Source organism: Thamnophis elegans, chromosome 9, assembly GCF_009769535.1.
Source record: "Thamnophis elegans isolate rThaEle1 chromosome 9, rThaEle1.pri, whole genome shotgun sequence".
Taxonomy (NCBI): Eukaryota; Metazoa; Chordata; class Lepidosauria; order Squamata; family Colubridae; genus Thamnophis; species Thamnophis elegans.
The window spans coordinates 14,844,474-14,856,948 of record NC_045549.1 but is presented as its reverse complement, the minus strand read 5'-3'; positions in this window follow the sequence as shown (position 1 = coordinate 14,856,948).

The following is a 12,475-nucleotide window of genomic DNA, read 5'->3' as shown; positions in this document are numbered from 1 at the left end:
CCTCCTTTTCTTGCTAGTTTCATTTTCTAGGTTACCGTAGTTTGTTTGTTTATTTGTTTGTTTGTTTATCAATTAGATTGCTTTATCACACTTTTAAGGGGATGCGGTGGCTCAGTGGCTAAGATGCTGAGCTTGTTGATCAGAAAGGTCGGCAGTTCGGCGGTTCAAATCCCTAGTGCCACATAACGGAGTGAGCTCCCGTTACTTGTCCCAGCTTCTGCCAACCTAGCAGTTCGAAAGCTCATAAAAAATACAAGTAGAAAAATAGGGACCGATTTGGTGGGAAGGTCACAGCGTTCTCTGAGCCTTCGGCGTTTAGTCATGCCAGCCACATGAACCCAGAGACATCTTTGGACAGCGCTGGTTCTTCAGCTTTGAAACGGAGATGAGCACCGTCCCCTAGAGTCTAGAACCACTAGCACATATGTGCAAGGGGAATCTTTACCTTATCACACCTTTACTACTTTTATAAATAACTCAAGGCAATGAACAAATATAATACTCCTTCCTCCCACTATTTTCTCCACAATACCTTGCGAGGTGAGCTGGGCTGACTGGCCTAAAGTCACCTAGTTGGCTTTCATGCATCAGGCAAAACTAGACTCCTGTTTTCTAGGCCAGCTCCTACACCTGTAGGAAGTTATCACCCAGCCCTCTCCCAGAAAAATGAAATATCCTAGGAAATATTGAAAAGGCAGAATATTTCTCTGGATGTGAAAAGAAAGAAACATGTTTTAAAAGACAGAATAGCTGCCTGTAGCTTCCTGCCTATCCCCACTTTGTCAATGGGCCATTAAGGCCAAGCTAGTTCACTTTACATAATAAAGGCTTCTCCACTGCAGCCCCAGGGGGATGGGATTAAAGCGTGATAATATTGGCCCCAACTCCCCACATGGCATCTGAGAACTCAACCAAACCTGGATTCAAAATGCAGCCTAGAGAGTTGCCCCTGCATGGCCCCATGGGAGTCTGACAACCAATCAGAATACATTCCTTACACAGGAACAGGAAACAGAGAGGTGGGGCTGAACAGGTTATAAAAAGCCTAGCAAGCCCCTCCCTCAGCCCTTCTCTTCTTCTCCACCAACATTGAAGCATGTGATCACCTTTTCTGTTCAGGGCTCAAGCCATGTGGCCCTGTCCAACAATAAACCATCTTTCCAAGCAGCCTCCATGTCTCCAGTGTCTTTTTCCCCACTTGGAGCCGAACTCAGAAGGACATTTCTTTCATCACACCAAAACTGCTTTTCTTTCAATCTCTATTCTTTCTTGTCAAAGACAACCTTTTCATACTGGTAGCCACCTTTACAATTTCGAAATCATGCCAATACAAAATATGAACTCTTCCTTCTCACCATTAAAGATCCTACTTTTTTAATATCAGCCTTCTCCAGTTTTGTTCTATCCTGATAGGATGTATAAAAACCTTCACTATTCCAAGGAGGATTGGAGTTAAAGATCACACTGGATTTACCAGATGAGCAAAATTGAGATCAAACTTTGCAAAGGAGTAGAAAATATTCACATTACATGTTGTTGTTGCGGTTGTTTAATACTGAATATATATTAGGGCGTCGTACCAAAATATTTCACTTTTGTTATGATTTTCCCTAAGTTGCAGCCAACAGGATTAATTAAACCAGAAGTTGCAGTTACCTAAAAATATGGTGTATGATTGTGTGTATGCAAGAAAGATAAAAAGAAGCAGGCCACAACTGGCCAGATTCATATACATGCTAAGCCAGAAACCATGGTTTCCAAAAAAGAATGACTGGATTTTCACAACAGGTCAAACCAAATCAAATAAATCACATTAACTTTAGGGTAACTTGCAAATCCAACACAATTATGTATATCGCTGTCTTATTTTTCTTAATATTTGGGGATATTCGAGCCAGAGAATTAGTCCAGTAACCATTTTGAAAATAGGTTTATATAGATTAAAACTGAAGGTTATTATTATTACAAATCTATTTTCCCATGTGTTATATGGATTGGTTGTAGCAACTTTTCTGTTTTGGGTAGAAGACTCTTTAAAGTCTTAATAAGTAAGATCTGATGATTATCACTAACTCTCCTTATTTAAACTTTTCAAATCACACTTTGCCATACACTATGCAGTTTCAAACTTTTGTGAGACAATTAACACTTTGTCAGCCTCTTTTCAACTTAATTGATATTTTACTTCTGTCACCTGTTCTGCCAAATTAGTTTGCCCTAAAGGAAAAATAAATTCTTGCACAAGGAATATGATTATGTGTTGTCTTGATCTGTTCCTACTTGCAGTCTAAAATCAAGCTGTTCACTCTGAACTCAACACCAATGCTCATTATTTATGGCCCATACATTCATTGCGATATTTTATCAGGAAGCACAGCGGTGTGTTCACGACTCTGAAAAAGTGCCACTTACCAGTCACATTGTTTGAGAACCACAATATTTAACACCATTGTTTAAAAATATGTACAAAAACAAATTCTATGCAAGCATGAATATTTGACTGTATGTGTAAGATCCTGCCTCTCCTTCCTGCTCAAGAAAGTAAAACTCTTGAAATCAAGTATTTCAAAAGGAACCTTTTATTGAGTAGAAGTGATAGCGGAACAAAGTAAAGCAGACTCTGAATCCCCTCGGGCAATACAGTTAGAAATAAGGCATTTAAAACTCCTCCCTCCAGTCCGATGTGGATTCAGCCAATCCACAGGTGTGGCAATGTTGTTGTAATGGCCTTCCTGAAAACTTAGAAAAGTTTTCGCCAGCATTCCCAAGGACATCTTCCACCAGCTTTTAGAGTGAAACAACTCACATGGCCCTCCCCCCTAATATATATCTCGCTGAAAGGTGAGAAAATCTTAAGGCACTCAGGTGCCAGGATAAAGGTTATAAAATAGCAGTTGTCAAATGTGTTGCCCTTCAATCCCCCACTTGTATGGCAGTATCACTTTAGGGATCTGACAGTATGGTTCATTCTTAATCACTTCCTTCTCCAACTCAATATCCCCCACCTGTAAAATGATACTATCATGATTGAGAATAGTCACAGTATAAGGCAGTTGCTAAGCAAGGAGTTCTTGAATCTATTGATATGCTTCTATAAATTAAGGTAATTTCTGTTATAAGAAGTAACTTCTGTCACAATAGGAAGGACACTCTTATGAATTAATAAGGGAGACAATTGCAAATCCCCCTGGCAAACTCTTGTTCCAAGTTTCCAGTGAAGAAAGATAAAGGCTACATTTGCAACAGTGAGGGAGATTCTTACAATAAATTCTCGTACAGTCATTCTAAGTTATTTGTTATTTTGGTGCGTTACGTTTTTAGGTTTCAGCTTCTTTTCAGAATGTATAACTGGAGATAATCCGATATACACACTTGGTGTTGTAGCCTATTGGCCCCTCCAGCAGCCGAACCAGATGAAGGGGAGGTGCGGGAGTCAGGGCTAGCATCAAGGCAACATGAGAGCTCCAAGGGTGAAGAGGGAATGGAGCTGTCAGAGACAGAGAAAGGGGGGGAGGGAGGGAGAGAGAGGGAGAGAGTGAAAGAGAGAGGGAGAGAGGGAGGGAGGGGGAGGGGAGGAAGAGAGGAAGAGGGAGGGAGAGAGGGAGGGAGGAGAGGGAGGGAGGGAGAGGGGGGAGAGAGGGAGAAAGGGGAAGGGAGGGGGAGGGAGGAAGGGAGAGAGAGAGGGAGGGAGAGGGAGGGAGGGGGAGAGGGAGGGAAGGAGGGAGAGAGAGAGGGAGGGAGAGTGGGAGGGAGAGAGAGAGAGAGAAGCAGAGCCTGGGCCATCCATCAGCGCACAGATGGAGAGCCAACAGCCCCCGGTCTGGAGGTGGCTGATGAAGATGATGAACAGCGCCTGTCATGCAGATGTGCAGAAGGCAGAGGAGAGGAGAGCAGTGGAAATCTATGGGCCAATCCTTGGGATAGAAGAGTCACTGCTGCTAGCAAAGCCCCATCCTAGCTCCGGGAATAAAAGGTAGGGGGATATGAATAGGTGTGGCAGACAACTATTCATCTCCCTGCTGGACAGACTTGTTAGCCTGCTGTGTGTGTGTGAGAGAGAGACTTTTTGCCGGGGCTGCTGGCGTTCCTTATAAAGGAATAATTTATTTAACTACAACAATTTTGTCGTGTTTGGGAACTGGGTCAGAACACTTGGACAGATTGTCAGGTCTTACTGATTGCATGAGTGTATGATATTAGACAGGTTGTCCCTTTCTATTTCTTTTACTTCTGGCTCTAATTTATTTTACAGAATGTGAAAGTTAAATGAAATTCAGCCTGTTTAGGAAGCCTAATGCCGATCAGTAACAAGAATAAATTTAGTTGGCTGTTGTGGCCCAGCAGGAGCCGTTGGAGCTGCTACCAGACTCCGACAGCGAGGGGCCCTATGAGTCTGCTCTGGAGGATGTGGAAGACCCTGGACAGGGTTCCGACTCCGAGCAGGGCGCAGAGAGGCTGGTTGGCCACCAGGAGGTGCCTGAGCCTTGGACCAGTGGGGAGGAGACAAAGGAGAGTGATCTGTACGCCAGCAGTGAGTTGTTCCTGGATGCCCGGCCCTGAAGAAACTAATAGACATCAGGAACATTTGCGCAAGTACAGGAGGTAATTGCACTCAGCTGGTGGTCATTAGGCTCCTCTTCAGACTATAAAAAGACTGCTTGTGCACACGCCCCTCTTGCAGAAGTCAACGCAGGAACTAATGTTGGAGAACAGAATTGTGAGCTTGGCAGGCTGGATTGCTGCCAAGACTTATTTGTGTTGGATTGTTGCCACGGCTTATCTGTGCCAGTTTGTTGTCAAGGACCTGTCTGTCTGTTAATAAATTCCAGAAAGTATCTTTGACTTGGAGTGTGTTGGTGTGGGAAGAGGGGGGTCAGAACAGTTAGCTATTTAAGAAGACTGGTTATTGCTTTGTTAATCAAAACGCTCCACCTCTGATGTCCTGGATCATGGTAGCAAACTAGAAATTACCTGGTGGCTCAGCCCACCTTTATAACAACTACCAGGTGAAAGGATAAAAAAAAGCAGACTAATTTATACTATTGTGTCATATTTGATTGATACCAACATTTCACTCTGTGAGAGGAGGGGGAAGAAGAGGAAGATACAAAGATTAGATATCAGGAATAGCGCAGAATGTTCTAGGATTTCCCATTCATCTTCACTATCCTGCTGATATTGGTTTTTCCCTTACGAAATGGGGAAATGAAATTAAAAAATTCGATACAGAAAGCAAATAAGAGCATTTCAGTAACATTTCGTTTGCTAGCACTCTGTGTTTATTTTACTCATATAAACCTTTCCAGACCCTGGCAGCTCCTTTCTTGATAAACAAATATTATCTCTAAACAGGAGATCTACATCATTGCAGACGTAATACGCTGAAATGAAAGAACTTACTAATCATCATAAATAGCAGGCGAGAGTTTACCAGGATGTCAATTATGCTGCATGCTTCAAACTGGTTGTGTCAAAGTGTTTTGACCTGAAAGAGCCCTACCTTCTGATGGCAGAAAGGGGTTTTTGTAATATTTATTATGTTTTGAAGATATAGTACAAACTCACAGATTAGCAAGGGTGGGCCAGCTTTCAACACATTCCCCCCCACAAGAAATGGCAATTGTGCTCTTATTAGTTAGTCAGATGGTCAGCGGCCTTCCAAGTATCACTCGGAGATGAACTTCGGAGGGTTGTTTTGTTAGGTGCTTTAAAAGGTTGCCAACAGTTGCTATGATTATGCTCTCACACATCTTTCAAAGCACTTTTCCATAATTATTTCCAAATTGCTGCTTCTGCGATTGTATTGAAATCAGCTGTCTTCAGAGTCAGACATCAGTGAGGCAGATGAACAGCTGGAGCCTGTTCCTAATGTGCACATGTGCAGTGTGGCCGGACAAAGGGAACAGCTAAAGAACAGGGATCGACTTGAGAGTATGGCCATAGGTGGTTGATAAATGGCCCCTTCTAAAGGAAATAAAAGAGGAGCGAAGGGGGAGTGGAGTTTGCAGGAGGCAATTAGTTTGATTAATTGGCTCGTGACTCTCCGAGACTCTTTGCCAAGTTCTGCAGATATCGGCCTGTCAGCTCTCCAAGCCAGAGGTCTGTGACTATAAATCTTCCCTTGAAAGACTTTGCTGGATATGAATGAGCAGAATTCACAGTAAATTAATAAAAGGGGTTTTTATCGAGACCAGGAGTTTGCTTCGTGCTCTTGGGAACTAGCTAGGTCAGAACAGTTACTTGCAGCTAACTTCTGAATAACTTTTAACTTTCAATGACCAGGAAAGGTAGTATTTTAATAAGTCATATTACAAATAAACCAACAAACGTAGTTAAACGAACTGTCAGGGGGGAAAGCTCACACTTCTTTTAAACAAGATGGAAAGCAAGCGGGATAATCAGGATTAGCCCAATCGTCAGGTTTCTGACAGAGGCTCAAACAACGAAGGAGATGGGTGGTTAAGAACTATGAAATATAAACAAACAAATGAACTCACATCATATTGTTGGAAAGTTCAGCTACTAGATGTTAAATTCCATCTGCCTTCCAAGATTAGATGGAGAAACTGAGGCAAGAAATGCCCTGAAAGCATTACTTCTATGCAAATTACCAGCAAGACAATCAGCCTGATTTTGTACTCGTACCCAGATTAGAATATAGTATTTTAGTTCAGTCTTCCACTGAGTTGTTGCTATATAAGGCCACCTACTTAGATTTTCCTCTGCTGTCAAGTTATCCTGCCCTTCCCCTTCCCCCAGTTCCAAAGACTTCCTGTGCTTCTAGAAACTTCAGGCCACTCAATGGCTGCTTAAGGATCAATTAGGATCCTCGAATGGTATGGTTGTTGTGTGTTTTAAATTGTGTATTGTTATGTTCGTCTTTTTATCCCGTTTGTACCCCCTTCCCTGACCGAATTGTGAGCCGCCCTGAATCCCCTTCGGGGAAAAGGGCGGCATATAAATGAAATAAATCCTAAATAAATCCTAATTAGCCTCTCTACCAGTGCTGCACTGAGGGTCTCCATCAGCAAGGTTCTCCATCATCTTAGAGATCACAACTAGTTTTCTACCAGGTTTCTGTTGCCCATCCAATCTTTTCAGCTGTCGGATCCAAATTTAGTGACCTTGGCAAACATATGCAGGGTCCATGTGATTATTCTACACTATCATGCTCATATTTATAAAACTCGGTGCCTCTGTGAAAGGTAAGGATGACTACTGCGTTTGTGGTGCAATCAGAACATTGCGTGTGTTGAAGTTGTTTTAACGCAAACCAAAGATGCCTTTTAAAAAACAAGTTTACATCATATTTTTATGCATGCCAGTGCTGTGTGTGAGGTAATTTAAGGTGGTTCTGACAAGTGTCATCGGCATCTTCACATCCGGTCACATGGGCAGCAAGCCACTCCCATCTGGTCACATGGGTGGCAAGCCACTCCCACAAAGGAGGCCACACCCAAAGAGTAGGTTCAAACAATGTTTGAAACCCACCACTGGTCCATTGCCTAAGCAAAAAGAACTAAAGCATTTTTTAAATCCACATCTAGATCAAGGGTCTCCAACCTTGGCAAAGTTACGACTTCTGGACTTCCTCAGAATTCCTCAGCCAGCACATGAGATAAAGATTCTTGAGAGGAATATGGGAGACAAGTATATAAAAAAAGCATAGCAATTAAAGTATTGAAGCAGGCAAGAGATGATGGATAGATGATTTATCCTTTTTGTTGTTCTGATTTGCTTTGATTTTCCTCTCTCTCTCCTTTCCTTTTTTTAGGTAGGTGACATGACTAGAAGTTAGGTCTGGTTTAGGATTAGAAAGAAAATGTCTTTTAATAAAGGGTGACATGATTAAGTTAGAATAAGAGACAGAAATAAAAGAAAGGGGGAATATTAGCGTATACACTTTTATATAATAAAATAAGAGCAATAATAAGAAAAAACATGGAATAATTGAATGACAGACTGCAACCCCATATAAATATGTATTACTACTAGAAATATATAAGTTGGTTGAAAGTAATAACTATGACTAATTCTATTAGTTTTACTTGTATTGAAATGTATGACACCCAGGTGCCACACTGTTCACACATTGATATGTTTGTAAAAAAATAAAATAAACTTATTTTTAAAATAAAGAATCAAGTCTTTCTGCAGCTACTAGTTAGGAAGGCGCAGGATTGGCCTGTGTAGAATGGAGGTTCCAGAAGGAACAAAGATATCCAACACTTCCAGTCAAACAGGGAAGGGAAAGGGGAAATGGACAAAGATGACATAAGGCTTGACATAGATGTTTTCCAGGTTAGAGCAGTGGTGGGTTTCAAAAATTGTTGGAACCTATTCTGTGGGTGTGGCCTCCTTTGTGGGAGTGGCTTGCCACCCATGTGACCGGATGGGAGTGGCTTGCCACCCACGTGACTGGATATGAAATTATGAATTAGTACTTAGGTCGGTCCAAGTAGCTATTCAGAAACTCTGGCATTGAAGCATGCAAGTCTTAAAGCTGTCAAGTTACAAGATCCTTGCCAATGGTGGGTTTCAAAAATTTTTGGGACCTCTTCTGTAGGTGTGGCCTGCTTTCCGGATCCACTGGTGGAATCTCTTCTAACTGGTTCGGTAGATTTGACGAACCGGTTCTACTGAATAGGTGCGAACTGGTAGGAACCCACCTCTGGGTCAGAGGTTGCCATTTAGGTAAAGATTTTTTAAAAGTCTTCTTGAAAGACATTAAACACATGCCAGGTATTCCTTAATTGGGAAGAGTGAATAGAAAACAACTCAAGTTTAAACTCCCAAGACTATCAAAATCCTGTGGAGTCTTGAATGAGCAATGAGCAATCAACTCAGGGGTGAAATCCTCTCGGTTCGGCTGAACCAGTAGGGATGATTGTTGTTGGTTCTGCGAACCGGTAGTTAAAAAAAAAAAAGCTTCCAAGGATTGTGTGACTCAACTGTGAGCTGTGCAATTGTCGGAAGATTTTTTCCCCACTTTTTAAAGCATTTTTTTCCTGTCGGTTTGGGGCAATTAGGCAGGAAAAAAATGCTTTAAAAAGCAGGGGGGAGGGAGTTTCCAACGATCATGCAGCTCATAACTGAGCTGCACAATTGACGGAAGCTCTTTATTTTTTCCACTTTTTAAAGCATTTTTTCCTGCCTATTTGCCCAAACAGGCTGGAAAAAAATGCTTTAAAAAGTGAAAAAAAGTTGGCCACGCCCACCCAGTCACATGACCACCCACCCAGCAAGCCACACCCACAGAACCAGTGGCAAAAAAAAAATTAGATTTCACCACTGAATCAACTGTTGGGTACAGCTTCCCCTCTCTCTGTAATGAAGATTGCAATCTTGCCAAGCCAAGGACTTTAATCTATGTTCATCCAAGTCAAACTGGGGAATCAGCCTAAATTGTAAAATGTCCAAGAGGCCGACTCTGAAAAGCTTTAAAGGCATTTACGTTTGTGGTTTCTGCTTAACTTTCCATGTTATATTTTTCTTCTTTTAGTTCTGTCTACGGAACCCCACTACCGTACATACGTGTTTTAATCTAATCTTGGAAATGAAAACTGGGATAATTTACGATGCTATCGTTTAGATATTGACTATTATAGGAGATATAAAATTAATCACAGAGGGAGGAAACCAGGTTATGCTGTTCCCACTTGTTCTCTTTTTTCGCCTAACCTTCGCTCCTTCTGACCTCAAGGGATGCGTGAACAGTGTGAGCTGCTTACCAATGGAATAATCTAGTGAAGGATACGAGGCAGATAGTTGTCTGTAAAATAGGATATCTGCTTACTCAAATTCCAGGACTATTCACAATTCATTTTTTTTTTAAAAAAAAAATACAGTGATAGAAGAACAAGGCAAAATTTTTAAAAATGCAACTACCACTTAAAAAATTTACTATGAAGTAAACAAAAGGTACAGTCAAAATATTGGGCTAATAGTGATCTGGTGTTGTTATTTTAAGGATAATCGCAATAATATGCTAAACTGTGTTTATCTCTTCCACTCTAAACAATAGCAATATAGTTCAAGGCTAAGGCCAATAAACAAAGGGCAGCAATTACTTCCCAGCTGTTTCTCAGTCCAGATCAGTTGAAGCTGTGTATGTATATCCCACCTCTTCTTTCCAGCTTCTATTTCTGTATATATAAGCAACCGTGTGGGAATGTGAACAGGGACATCTGGTGACAACCACCGAAGTGTCAGATACTTTTAAAAAGAAAACTATAGTGCAGAGATGTCAAACTCAAGGCCCATGGATCCAGATCCAGCCCATGGGGTACTTAAGATTTGGCCCGCAGGGCCGTCCTGGAAACAGAGAAGGACCAGCCCGCAGTGCCTCTGACAGCTAAAACGGAGCTTGGGAGGGCTCTGTGTGCCCCTTGCCCCCGGCTCCATTTTTGCTGGCAGAGGGCTAGCAAAACACATTAAAAATAATGCAAAAGAAGAAATGTTTCCCCTTTTGCATTTGAGCACGCAAGAAAGGACAAGAAAGGAGAAAGGGAAGGAGGAAAGACAAAGAAAAAGAAGGAAAGATGGGAAGAGAGCAAGAAAGGAAAAAGAAGGAAAGAGGGGAAGAAGAAGAATGAAGAGGGAAGGAAAAAGAAGAAAAGGAAGGGAGAGAGGGAGGGAGAAAGATTATAATGAGAGGAAGAGACGGTCTGAGGCAAATCCTGCCTTAGCACTTGGCCACCACAGATGCCCCCGACCCGAGTGACATCCAGCTGCCCATGCCTACCTGGTCACACCCACCCCAGCCCCCCAAACACCATCCTGATGTGGCCCTCAATGAAATCGAGTTTGACCCCCTTGCTTTAGTGCATCAGGCTCCATTGACAAATATTAAAATAAATTTTACCCTGTTAACTGTCTAGAATAAACTGTAGGTGCTTAAATAGAAATAAAATATAAAAACAAAACAAAAGCTGAAATATCCTTTGCATGGTTGGTTATGCAAACAATGGAACCAATTTACAAACAATTGTGTTTTGGCATGCAGTGTATGGGTTCCTAAAATAAAGACAAACCTTGAACATGCAGTATCTGGATTAGGATAGGATCACTGCAAAAAATAACGGACACTGGTGTTTGCCCATTGCAAGTTTGCAGTTGTAAGTGGGCATGTAAACACAGAAAAGGGCTAAAATACAGGCGGAGAATTGGATGTATTTGTGTCTCTGTTCATAATTAAAATACTGCTTTATTCTTTAAGAAGGTGGAATAGATGGAGAGATGTTGAATAGCTCAGTCAACATTTCATAGTTAAGCAGCCCAACTGGACACTACCATTAGCACTATATTCAATCTTTTTATAGAGGTTTTTAATCTGCTTATCTCCGTTAGCATCTTACAACTAAATCTGCTTGCCAGATTGCAAACTAGTTATTTACTCAGCATCCTTTAAGCTTCTTTTAAATCTAATGCAAGACCTCAGGAATCCAAGAGGCACCTCCTTTTGGCTTTCAAAGCTTCTCTTGATTTTGGGGGGGGGGGGAGGTTTCCTGTGATCTTAAGGAAACCTAGGGAAATGGAATTATAATCCGTTATGCATTTCACTATCAAAATAAAAGCAAGACAAACCTCCAGATACGTAGTCACAGATACAATGAAGCCCTTATTTCGATGCTCTCCTGACCTTCTAAACTGTAGATCAGGAGTGTCAAACTTGATTTAATTGAAGGCTGCATCAGGGTTACGTTTGACCCGGGGGGGGGGGGAACAAGGGGGGCATTGCCAGCTCAATGTCACTCATGTCAGGGGTTCTTGGGGTGGCCCAAGAAAACAGCAAACAGCAAAAACGGAACTCGGGAGGACCGCGTGCAACCCTCCTGAGCTCTGTTTTCAGCTGCAATGGCCTCCTGCAACCTTCTGCCAGTGAAAATGGAGCTGGGGGGGGGGGGTCACATGCTCCATTTTTGCTGGCAGAGGACTACAGGCCGGTCCTTTGCTGTTTCCAGCGCAGCTCCAGATCTAAGCACCCCGTGGGCTGGCTCCGGCTCCCGTGCCTTGTGTTTGATATCCCTGCTGTAGATCTTGGCCATCAAAACAAGTGCTTTGGAATCAAGTTGCATTAATCGTAATGAGAAATGAAGCTACATTTGTCTATTCTTTTGTTTTTGAGGCTGCCTTTGGACTGTTCCCTATATTGTTGATTTGAGGTGCTAGAGACAATTTTGTTTCTCAAGGTTCAAGTCTGCTTCCTCCATAATTACTCATTAGAATTTTCATTTTTTGAGCTAAAAATATGGGCCATTCACACTGATGTATGTATGTACATAAATGCTGAAATACTATCTCCTTCTTCATTATCATATTTTTATAACCAGAAATAGATATTTCTTGTGCAGTTCACAAGTCAAAAGAATATGCTTGGATCAGGTTAGACAGGTTACTATATCACAAATTGTGGATATATTTTAAATTTCTGATAGATGATTTTAAGAAGGTGATATTATTTTAATTTAATACT